A 13,560-nucleotide genomic window follows, 5' to 3' on the forward strand; every position below is an offset into this window, starting at 1 on the left:
AAAGGGAAGTAACATGATTTAGTTGAACAAGCAGAGACACTAGGTGTAGTGATATAAGAAAATTTTAAAATTCCTGAAATACGCAATATTATAATCGCTAGTCCCAAGTGGAGTTTACAAGAAAGAATGTTTCTGCCACATCATAAATGATAGGAAAGAAATGGAAACAATGAATTGTTTGAATTGGAGAAATTAAAATTACAACTAGTATTATTCTTAGTAGAGCACAATCTGCAGTGGTGTCCTCTTCTGTAGATGCATAAATAAATGCCCAAGTTAGAACTGAACAAGTTAGTTCCTAACCTTGATCCTAAAACAGACTATATGAGTTTATATCTGGACTTGTTTGAGAGGCAATTAACCTTTCTGAAGGTATCAATTTCAAAACGGGTAGTTTACCTAGTTGAGTGCTGAGAAATTTCGATGGCTGTTTACTCAACACAGGTAAAATCTAGAAAACACCTGGCTAGACTTTTGACTTACAAAACTATTTTGATCGGTGGCTTAAAGAATAAAAATTGACAATACTTGAACAGTTAAAAATTTGACACTGGCAGATCAAATTAAGAGCTCCTCCAGATTAAAAAGAAATTTTTTTTCAGATAACTGAATGATATAAAAACAATAGTAAAAAAAAAAACCTTCAAGTTTCAACAACATGACCCCCCAAAATTGTAGATGTAATCCATAACAAAGTAAAAACCACCGCATCAAAAGAGCATGCAAAAAATTAGGATCGACCACTGTTACTTGCTATGATTATGGGAAGTCAGGCTTTATTAGGACTAAATGTCCTGTCTGCTTTTCTTTTAAGAAAGCAAAAGCTAGTTTCAGAGCATTTTATCTTTAAACATTTTTGGTCAAGGAACCTCAGAGGACTCTTTTGAGAATAAAAATAAACAGGTTAACTGGAAATGAGTCGACACTGGAGCCAGCTACATTATAGCAGAAGAAACATTATATTATCTTTTGAGAGAAAGAGGAATAGAATTTGGGAAAACCAGTATGAATGCTTCTCATACTGATGGTCACAAGGAAACAGAAGTTTATATGACCCAAGTAGATACTGAAATTAAAGGATGATCAATCCAAATAGCTTTATTTGCATTACCTACAGCAAAAGATAACACTATTAGAAGCTGATTTTTTACGTAGTGCTGGAATGGTTTTAGACCTTCCAAATAATAGATATATTACCACGACAATCCTAAATAGAAATATGATGACATTTTTGAACTACCTGAGCATCTAGAAAGAAAAAATGCGGAATTTAACATATTGCAATCAACAGAAAATAAAAGAAGACATTTAACTGAAAACCAAAGGGAAAACTCAATTCTCTGTTAATGAAAGCGTTCCAGCCAAGTGTAGAAGAAACCCCCTATACTAAACACCATAGAAATACCAGGAATAATCAGAGTTTCAGTAACCCATACCGGATGTCTCCAGCGAAGAATGATACTTTAAACAAGGAGTTTGATGGTCAGCTGGTAAAGAAAATAATAGAAGAATGGTGAATCACTATACACTGCACCTATGGTTCTTGTACCCAAACCAAAGCTTTGACTTTGCATCGATTACAAAGGACTGAATGCTCTTACATCAGACTCAGATTCATTACCTAGGATGGATGACTTACTGATACTCCTAAACATAAACCATATATGACATCCAAACAAATGAGCATTTTCCCTATACACAGAGACCAAACAGCATTTGTCTGCCATTTTGGAACTTTGGGTTCCTTCAAATGCCTTTTGGTTTGAAAACTGCTCCAGTCACTTTTGAAAATCAATTGATAAATTTCAAAGCAGCATGAAAGATATGATTGTTTCCTTTTACTTACACTGGTTATCAAAATTAAAGGATGATGAGAAGTAATATGCTCATTAAGTTAATGTTGCAATTATTTATGCTAATTAAATACAACTGAACACAAAATTGCACTTCCACATATATTTTAGTACCAAAAATATGCGAATTTGACGATTGACAATGTGGTGCACAATGGATGCATGTTGGAAATCCAATCTGTAGTGCTGTTTAAAGTGAACTAGGTTTCTGAGAGTGATCAGTATTGAATAGTTATGGCTTAAAGGCATAATTTAAGTGAAGGTGAAAAGTGGCGAATAATTGGTAGAATCAAGGGAGATCAAGCACAAATGGAGGTCGCCCAAGGTTTGAATGTCTCTCAAAGTGTCATATCAAGAGTTTGGAGTCATTTTTTAAGCACTGGATCAGTTGACAGACCCTCTAGTCAAGGGCAACAACTGCATCAGAAGACAGTCATTGTTCTGATGTTGTTTCTGTCGTTGTAGGCTCAAAGAAACTGCAAAACAACCACAAGAGATTTGGATTTCGAACTTCAAGCTGCCACAGGAACTCTAATTAGCCATTCTACTGCTGTATGAAAGCTTAATGAAGCTCGACTGTATGCTTTATGTTATCCATAAAGTATCCTGTTTCCACGATCACAGTTGAATGGTTTGGGGAGGAATCATGGCAAATGGCCACACTGAGCTGCACATCTTTCAAGGAGGTTCCGTAACCACTCTGAGATACAGGGAAGAGGTATTAAAACCCCAGTTAGAATATTTATGGGTGCTGTTGGCCCAGAGTTTTTGTTAATGGATGGCAATATGGTGTCAGAATACTGGTAAAAAGAAGATATCACTTGAATAAATTGGCCACCTTACTCAACTGAACTGAACCTGATTGAAGCATGTGCGGGATAGCTTAAGGTGCCAAGTGTGAGCCAAAATTTAGTGAGCCAAAATTCCTCCCCAGACAATCCAAGAGCTGAAAAAGTACACTTTTAGAAGAGTGGCGTGCAATTCTACAAGACTAGTGATGTGTCGGTACTACCGAACCGGGTATTTTGTAACGGGTACTGTAAATCGGTACATCCAAGTACCCGATACTTCAGTACCGAAATTGGTACTTTTTCGGTATTCGTTACTTCTGTACCGAAACGGGTGCTTTTTGGTATTCGCTACTTTGTAACGAAAATATGTGTCTCTCCTCGGTATTCGTTACTGGAGGATTGATGAGGGTTCAGCTCACTTCGGTTTTGGTACGAGGACAGTAGTATCTGGTTGTATTTGCGAAATGGTGATATGCGCTCCTTGTGTCCATGAATGGCCTTGAAATAGGGCATGGAATGGCAAACGTGAAAGGGGGAAACTTCCGTTCCGTTCGTCACGGAGACTAGAGTTTGAGGTAGTATAATTAATTGCCTTTGTGTGCGCTGGAGGACGAGTGCGAAATAGTGGAAATTTTTTGAAAGGCCGTTTGTTGTGTGTGTGTGTGTGGGGGGGGAATAGTAGCAGTTGGAGGTACTGTCGCCGGCACTGCTTGTTTGTGATTGGAGTCGGTATAGTGAGGAGGGAAAGGGAGGGGAGCGCTAGATGATTTGCAATCCGAATTGTGCATGTTTTAATTTTTCATCGTTTGTAGGAGAAAAACTGCATGGATCTGAAATGATTGATTTGGTAAGTTGCTGTTGTTGGATTAGTGAATCGAATCAACTACCAACTAGATTACTTCCTTTTCCTCAACATATTTTTAGCATAAATTATGAAAAATATTTTTCGTTTGCTTGCTTAATAAGGCAACGTAAATCATATGATCCTTTTTTTATCCCGCTGTACCTACTTCAGAAAATGTCACTAAGCCAATCAACATACAATACAGACACAATTTTAAACTTTTCTAATGAAAGAACAAAGATAACTGACCCACTTATGATAATTCTTCCCCCTTCTAAAAACAGATTTTCATCTCGCCAAAAACTAAACCCAGGTCACGTGTCTAACGCAGGATTATCAACGCCTGCTTTACCCCCCAGGACGTGACGACGCTCCTCCGATAGCAAGAGAGGTGAACTTTGACCTGGCAGTCCGAATCTTCTTCTTCTTCTTTTTTTTTTTTTTAACTCCCTCTGGAGCTTATTTGAGGGGGGAAAAACTATCGAATGGAATACCGGAAATTATCTGGACATGTTTATGTAAACATACATGTCCCTCTCTTTTTTTCCTTTGCATTTTTTGCTCTTTCATGCCTGATTAATAGAATCATCACGCAATATTGCACTTACCCTTTTCACAGCGTAGTGCTGACTTTAGAATTTGCAGCTGGAATAAACAGCGAAAGTCGTTAGTAGAATTTTTTTTTTTTTTATGCTTATCTGACGACGCTGATGACCATCTCCCAACTTCGTCACTTTTCCCATAAGATTCATTCTTGTCTCGTACTGGTGAGTATCGGTACGTTATAGAATTGCTTAGTCTCTATCAGTTTCTTACGCCTCAGAAAAAAAAAATCGAATTACGAAATGTCTAGTAAGAAAAGGAAATTCAGCTTGGTTTGGCAGCACTTTTCCTATACTAATGAAGATGAAAAAGTTTCGTGCGACATTTGTAAAGACCTTTTATCCATCAAAGGTGGTTCAACAGGAAATTTAAAAAAAAAAAAAAAAAAAAAAAAAAAAAAAAAAAAAAAAAAAAAAACATTTGCAAAGGAAGCACCCTTGTGTAAATCTGCACGAGAAACGCGCTTTGCCGAATCAAGATGTTGATGATACTGATGCCGCTGCAGCCCGTTCTGTTGTCACTAGCCCTGCAGATGGTGGGCAACCATGCACATCCCAGCAGACTACACAACTTACGGTAGGCAACAGTGCTTGTGATATTGTTGGTGTATTTTCACAAAAATCCCAGTCCAGCATAATGCAGTTTGTCCAGAGAAATACGATGGATGTACATAAAAAAAAAAGTAATCAATCGCGCACTGATCAATATGGTATATAAGGATTTACAACCAATAAGTATAGTAGAAAATGAGGGATTCCGAGAATACTCAAAGGCTTTGAATCCAACCTATTCCTTACCTTCACGGAAAACGGTTTCTAAATCCTTGCTTCCTGCTGCTTATGAAGAAAAAAAGAATAGTTTAAAAAACGTTCTTAGTGCTGTACAAAATATCTGTTTGACTGTAGACTGTTGGAGCAACCAAAAGGCTGAAAGTTACATGGCCGTGACAGGCCATTTTATTGACAAACACATGCAAAGGAAAACAGTACTGATTGACTGCTCAATTTTTGATGAACGTCATTCAGCCAAAAATATTGCAGAAAATATCATACACATTTGCCAACCATATTTTCCGATGGAAAAAGTGTCTTTAATAGTGACTGACAATGCCAAAAATATGATTAACGCTGTCGACAGCGAACTAAAGTTAAAACATTTAGGATGCATTGCACACTCTCTCAATTTGGCTGTCACAAATTCTCTAAACGAGGTTAACGACCTTCTAACGAAAATTAGGGGTACTGTGTTAGTTTACAGGAGAAGTAATATCGCTGCAAAAAATTTGCGAAAATATCTGTGCTCTAGCGAGGAGAGAAAAGACTTAAAAGTCATCTTAGATGTGAAGACTCGTTGGAACAGCACGTTTTATATGGTAAAACGTTTCCTTGAACTGAAAGACGCTGTTCGTTCTACAATGGGTTTGATGAACGACCCCCCCAGAGGCTCTTGATGTGCCAGAATGGGAAAGTGTCCAACATCTTTGTGATGTTTTGAAACCTTTTGAAAAGGTGACTCGCGAGTTGATTTCGGAAAAATACTTGTCAGCATCTATGGCGCCTGTGTTAATCGGCGGACTTCAAAAAATCTGTGAAAATCTGCTTAGTAAAAGTGTTAATGAATAAGTACAAAATGTGGTACTAGTACTACAACGTGAATTGGGTAATAGATTTACAACTATCGATTCAAGAGAAGACATTGCTCAAGCCTCCTTGACCCCCGAATAAAAAAATTGGGGCTCAAATGTGATGTCGCATCTGTGAGTTATCGGTAGTTGCACAAACTACCCATAATCTTGCTGAGGATGTGGAAGAGGATGATGAAGAGATAGACGAATCATGGGTTTGGTTCGAGTTTGAGAGTAAAGTTAAAGACTCTCGAACTTCATCAGCTCCCGCAGCAGACGCGGCGATCGACAAAGCTGTGGCAGAAGTGAAAAGATACCTGCAAGAGCCCATTCTTTCCATGAAATCTGATCCACTGGAGTGGTGGGAAAAGAATAAAAATGTATTTCCTAATTTGTATGAATTATCACGGAAAAAATTAGGCCTTGTTGCTACTTCAGTGCCATGCGAAAGGGTGTTCTGTAAAGCTGAATTAATACTGAATGATCGGCGAAACCGTTTGAGTGGACAAAAGTTGAAACAACTAATTTTCTTACATTACAATTATAATATTTAATCATTTGTTGACCTTCTTAAAATTCCAACCTAAGTTCAGCTTAAAATGTTTATTTCTATGTTTATTTTCGCTGCATTATTTTCAAAACTGTTTCTGGGAGTCAATTTTTTTATGCTTAATTTTCCGTTACATATTTTAAGTGGTCTTTACAAAAAGAAATAGAAGGAATTAAATGCCTAAAATTTCCATAAAGTTAAAAAAATTGATAATTTTATAACGTTTTGCACAGCCTATCAAAGTTTTATTTGTTTTAATTAAATATTACTTCATTCAAATGTCAATTTCTTAAAACAATATTATTTTGAAATTGTATTTAGATCATTAATATAATATAAAGTTCTACAGTTCTATTATTTACTTAGCTGTACTCACATATGTTAAGTTCTCATACAGTTGAAAGCATGCTATCTTATTTTCTAGTGTTTAAATCATCTTTAATTTAAATTTTTATATTGAGTGTACTTATTGAATTCATATAATGCAATTTTACAAATATTTTTGTTGCTTTTTGCTGTTACAGCATCCAGATATTACGTTCTCGTAGTTTTAAAGACATGCGCTGCCTTATTTCCTAGTGTTTTTAATAATCTTTCACTCAAAATTCTCATTCTGTTGCATTTTTGTGTTTACAGCAGTTACTGCATCCAGGTATTGCGCTCTCACAGTTTTAAACCCTTTGCTATCTTATTTTCTAGTGTTTTTTGATAATCTTCAATTCAAAATTGTTATATTGAATGTGCCTTTTAAAATCATATTGTGCATTTTTAAAAATATTTTAAACCATTTTACTGAAATTTACTTATTACTGTAGTACATCCAAATATATTACATTATCTCACTTTTCAAAACATACCTCATTTTCTAGTGCTTTTGGTAATTCAAAATGTTTAAATCAAATATATATGTTTATGCATTTTTTAAAATCATATTTTTTGTTTTTAAAAATATTTCCAATCATTTTGTTGTTTATTGTATGATGCCAAATCTCCAAAAGTACAAATTTAACTCAAAATAAACCTAAATGTAATTTAAAAAGGAACAGTATAAACTTTTTTGTGGAAAAGCTCTTCAACCATGTGTATATGAATAAATGTGTAAATTTTATTTTATGCCAGTATTGTACAATTAAACACACAAGGTCATTTATGTTATATTTAATGTTTAAATTATCTTACTTTTTTATTCAGAATTTTTAATATACTATATAGGGGACAGTAGAGAACAAGAGATTTATCTTTTTGAAAATTTGGTAGCTTGAATAAGTTTTATTTCGCAGTGGTACTGAAGGTCATTATCTTATCTATAAGTGGGATAAAGGTTTGTGATTATTGTAATGTCTAGACCCTACGCATCCCTATGCCCTTTACTACCGAATCGTCAGTATTAAACGACTTCTGTGGTATGTTATTTATCCGTATAAATAAAAAATATCATGTTAAAACAAATTGATCATTAAATTTCTGATATTTACTTAGGAAACTGCATCCTATCAGGTTGCTACACAGCTAGTTATAGTTAATTTTCTATTTTAAATTTATTGCGACATTTTTACTAAAAAAGTTGCATCAAAATTTCTATTTTCCGATTTTTTTTTTCTTTGTTTCCCTCCAACAACACAACACAACACAGCCAAAAAAAACATAGTGTACTCTCCCTTCCTTCAATATCATACAAAGAAAATCTTCCGACGTTTTTCAAGTACGCAACTATGCTCATTTGGGGCTGTCCATAAATGATGTCACACTTTTCTGTAAATTTTGGACCCCCTCCCCCTCTTTGTCACAAAGTGTCACACTTCAACATACCCCCTCCCCCCCTTTGTCACATGCCACGCAATATTACGTAAACTTATACTTGCAACTAAACTTAAACTTATACTTACGTAAATTTATACGCAATATTACGTAAACTTATACTCTGAAATATGATCTATAATGTAGTGCAATTCAAAAACGTAGCACTACGTTATAGATCATATTTCAGACTTTATTTTTAAATTTAAACTATTTAAACTATCTATGACATTTTAATGACATCTGTAAATATAGCAATAATAATGATTCGTGCACTTATTTTGTATGAAATAAGAGAAAAGTTTATAGCAAAAACATAATTAATACACAATAGCAATAAAATTACAATTTCTTCCGCTACCCTATTCTCAAAACCTACTCTGAATGCCTTTTTTTTTTTTTTTTTTTTTTTGGAAAGAAAGGAATGCAAGTTAAAAAAAAAAAAAAAATCACATGAAAGTTGCTTTTGCCCCAATTAAGGAAATACCTTCAAATTTTGGTAATTTTAAAATAACTTCAAAATTCAATCTGCTGATTTTAAACATTTTTATTTTAATCAAACTATTTGCCCGTCTTGTCACAAACTGTCACAATTTCACTAACCCCCCTCCAAGCGTGACATCATTTATGGACGACCTCTTTCATGAAATTGATAGAGCACCCATCGATTTTGCTGCACCTGCACACAAGACACAACCGAAAGCGAAAATATTTCCATCCATCCACTTCCCGCGCCAATCCTCCCAACCCCCACTGGCCATCAAAGACAATCTACACAAACCCAACACCAGAAACAACCCGCAGCGCTCTCCTGCTCCTCAGACACTTCCGTAGTTGACATGTTTTCTGATATTCAAAATCTTACTCCGTACATATAAAATGAAACACGTGGTGACGTGGCAGAGTTCCTTCAGTGTGCAAAATCGTTAGCTGCGTATTTCGGTACTCCAAATCGTTACTAGGGTACTCCAAATCGTTACTAGGATACTCTGGTACAGCAAACCGTTAGTAGGGTACTCCGGTATTTCGTTACTTCGGTACTCGGTACTTTTCAAAGTAACGGTTACTTGAGTAACGGGTATTTCGTACCGGGTACTTGTCTGTACCCGTTACTCTCGTTCTGGGTACAAGAAAGTACCGAAGTTGCCCATCGATATACAAGACTTGATCAATATTCTGGTAATGTCTATGGAATGAAGATGTGAGGTGCGTATATCTGTCCGAGGTGACCATACACCATATTAACCCCTTAACTGCCACGGAAAACGTACAAGGCTCACCATTTTTTACACAGGCACTCGTAGTTATGCAATGCATTAGGGGGAAAATAAATGCAAGTTTTGCTATCTAACCTGTTTACTTTCACAAAATAAAGAGTAAAAGAAAAAATGAAAATACAAAATTTAATGTTTAGAGTAAAAGTATTATAAAAATGATGTTTGTATAATAAAAAAGATCCCTCAAAATGAGAGTTTTGATCAGTTTATTTTTAAACCAGTAGAGTGTAATATCAGGTTTTAGTGTTTATCTTGTAAAATCAGTATACCTAAATGGAAAGCGTGGAGGTGGCATAGGCAAATATTATTATAAAAAGTCGTACCAAATGTTGAGCATCTTTCAGAGAATAGTCGCAATTCTTTTCATCTAATGTAATATCATATTCTGAGGTGTCTGATCCTGAAGATAATGTAAAGTAATCGTGTATTTCACTGTCATATATATTCGTACATACTGAAAACTGTAAACAAAAATGGAACACACGCAATAAAAAAAATATGTTTTACTCAGAAACAAGACGAATAACTGGGCAGTCATTGCTTTCACCATTTCAGAAACATCCCCCTCTCTAGGTCTTCCCTTCTTCTCTTAAATAGTATCCTCCTTTGCATACTCTGTCAAGTTCATTGTGGTGTTCCATTCCAAGGCTTTGCGAATAATTTTACTGGTAACAGTGCAAAGCAATGCTAGCATTTCGGAAGAGGATATATATATATATATATATACGCCTGGGGCAGTTAACGCATCGGCTGAGCAAGGCATATATACATGTCTACGGCAGTTAAGGAGTTAAAGAAAATTTTTTTCAACAAGAGGTGACCAAATTTTTCCATTATTTTCCAATTTCAATAAATTTGATTTTAATGTCAATAATTTGTGAATAATCAACTGCCAAACGCTGTAATTTATGTTAACTAATGCTTTCGTACAAATTTATAATAATATTTCATTAAGTATCAGTCATGTTTCATTTCTGTCATTATCCTTTAATTTTGATGACCAGTATAGATGGTATTATAATACTATTAGAGACTTTCAAAAAAACATGTAGCTGATCTAGAAACAGTTTTCGACAGATGCTGCAATTCAAAATTAAAGCAAATCGCGAGAAACTGTGCTTTTGTTTGCAGTAAAGTGAAGTGAAGTATCTTGGTCATTGGATTACTGGTGAAGGAGTAGAGGTTGATTCAGAAAAAAACTCTGCTATACCAAAGATGCCCTAAAGATGGAATGCTTGAATGTGGAATACATTCACGGAAGAGCTAATTTTGTAGCCAATATATTGTTACACTTATATATGCAACCATGAAGGAGAATTATGTGAAATTTGTATGATAACTATTGATATGCCAAACAGAAGTGCAGCAGAAATTTGTGTAAAACAGCTGAAGGATACAGAAAGATCAAGGTATCTTTCGAAGTTAAACCAAAAGATGAAAATTTTTCTAATTGGACCAGACAAGATTATATAATGAATCATGGACTTTTATTGCTTTTCACCAAACTCTGAATCAGAGAAAGTTCATTTAGTAGTACCAATATATGAACAAGAGAAAATATTTAAGGAATATCGTGATGATCCTACAGCATGGCATATGGTGCTGAAAGAACATAGCCACAGAATTTCCCAAAGGTAATATTTCACAGGAATATGCAAATACATTGCATATTACATAGAAAACTGTGATGAGTGCAGCTGTGACAAATTTGATGTCCCAGAAAATATAATGCTAGTTATTCCTTGGGAAGACGTCAAAACCAGTGGGAAAGGCAGTAGCAAATCAAAAGAAGAAAAATAAGCCATACAACTTTTCCTTCCCTTCAACTCTTTGGAAGGACTTTGCTCGTCTCTCCAAGGTTTTGAATTTGTATCGTGTCGCCCCTGGTAGACAACAAAAAAGATGACTGCATAGTTATCTGAGGAAGTGCCATGGTATAACATTATATAATACACTTTGAGCTCTAAATATTATGCATGTAAATCTTTTTATGTTCTGATTAAAAGAAAATAATTTAAAGATCATGTTATGGAGTATTTATTTTGAAGAAAGGAAATGTATGTTCCTGTAATAAGAGTATTTTACATAGAAGTCTATGAAGTACGTAAGACAGAGATTTAATTTTAAAATTAGATGTGCCAGAACCCTACGGAAGGCTGTTAGAAAACAGGAACAAAAATAAGTAAATAAAATAACTAAAGAATGAGTAAAGTAATCAATCTAATAAATTGATTAAAAATTAATTAATTAAAATTCAATAATATGTAACATGAAATAAAAATTTAACAAATTATTAAATAAATGATAAATAGTTAAATAATAAAATAGCAACCCTAATTTTATTTGGATCTCCAGCCAGAATTATAATTTCATTAGAAACTATTAAATAGTTCATTCAGACTCCAGCCAAATTTAAGCTCTAAATATACAGTATTATGAACTACTACTTCAAGGAATAGCAGAAAAAAAAGACCATTCTTTTTCCACACACTAAAGGATTTGTTAAGGTTTTCTATGCTCTTGAAGAACAAGTCGCCAGCCCACTCTTGGACTCACTCCTGCTAAATTAATTTTCTTTTGTCTTTTTTAGTTTTATTATTAAGCATCGCCTTCTTTGCACTTATGACACATAAAATTCAAGAGTAAAATCACAAAATATTCAAATTCAACATATCTTTAGAATTCCCAATAAAGCGCTGGGATTTGCCATGCATTTATATATGTATATGTATATATATATATGTGTGTGTGTGTATATATATTCACAGTATTATTTCTTTGAAATCTAGTCAGAGTGGACAGTTGCCTAAAAGTGTTATTATAAAAAAGAAAAAGTTCATGATGATTTCAATGAGTCCAGCCACAGTCATTTCATAGAAATATTCAATATTTTTAATAAGACATCTTGTGACCTAAATGTTTTATTATTTAAATCAAACAGATTAAAAAGGTAGAAAAAATATTTTTAAGAACTACATTTGCTGCTTTTCAGTCACTTGGTTTGCTGGTCAGTAACAGAAAGATTAAATTTGAAAGTTAAGTATGCTATAAATGACAAAATGCTGGTGCATGGAGATAGTAAGTATTCCATTTGAGGTAGTGGCAACATGTTGCTTTCAAATAACCAAATTTGTGAACTAAAATAGAAGGTTTATTATTTTACATTTTGCTTAATGGCAACAGTGGGACCAAAAAAATTTTTTTTTCAAACAATGTCGCTACTTCTCACTTTCAAGTTGTTGCGTTTGAACAAAAATGAGTTAAATTTGTACAAAATATGAAATAAATCCGAAACAAATTTCAAATTCAAAATTTAGGTTTCGAGATGACAGCTGGAGAAAATGTATTAAAAATTTGGTGGCTCCAGGTGTCGCCATTTTTCTACAATACCAAAAACGCACATATATGCAGATTCTTCATTATTTAATTTTTCAAAAATATAATACATCGTGATACCACTTGGAGGCAAAAACCTGAGAAGTGATTCGGACAAAAAGCGAGTCTTGAAATTAATAGCTCCTCTGGTGCCAAAATTGTAAAACAGTTAAAGCATCATTAATGAAAATAATGAGAATTACATTAACAATAACAGAATATGAAGTAAGTTTTAACAAATATGTGTAGGAAAGAAAACAAAAGGGAAGTCTAACAGCATCTGACCACGATTCCCTACAAATATAATTCTGGCTGTTGAGCAGAATGTCACAAAGAAAAACAATTTCCCCATATGTCATTTGATTTGTAAGCTGAGAATAAAGTTCTCACAAGTGGCAATTTTCATACCCTGTATTTAGTTACATTATTTTCAAAAGACATGGTCATTTTCACAGAAAGTCTCTAATGCTGGAAGAGAGCATAATCTGGATAATCATTTCTAGTTCTTTTGGGAACAAAAAATTTATCAGCTGTTGTAAATTTGCCACTTTCCCCTCAAAGAATAAGTCTTTGACATGTGGGTAGGAGCTTTTCTTTTCTTCAAAGTCTCAACATCCATCCAAAGGTTTGCTTCTCAGGAAAACAGAGGCACATATTCCAAAAGTTAGACTCAATAGCTGATGCTTGCTTATTAACCCCCTAAGCGGCAAGGCTGTATATATACGGCCTAGAATATTTATTGTAATATCTGTAAGAACGTATATACACGTGCATATTAAAATATGTTAACGAAATTAAGGCAATATATCAAAAGAAAACAAATCCAGGTATGAAATACCAGTAGAG

The 13,560-nt window shown here is 34.2% G+C and overlaps 1 protein-coding gene across 2 annotated transcripts in view; it reads right to left on the reverse strand.

The window, feature by feature from the left end:
• Nucleotides 1-13,560, reverse strand: part of LOC118197515 (uncharacterized) — a 54,097-nt gene that overhangs the window by 12,800 nt on the left and 27,737 nt on the right. The gene's annotated exons all lie outside the window — the stretch shown is intronic.

The sequence above is a fragment of the Stegodyphus dumicola genome, chromosome 4 (genome assembly GCF_044657685.1).
Source record: "Stegodyphus dumicola isolate Sdum_Otavi_A_Nest chromosome 4, ASM4465768v1".
NCBI lineage: Eukaryota > Metazoa > Arthropoda > Arachnida > Araneae > Eresidae > Stegodyphus > Stegodyphus dumicola.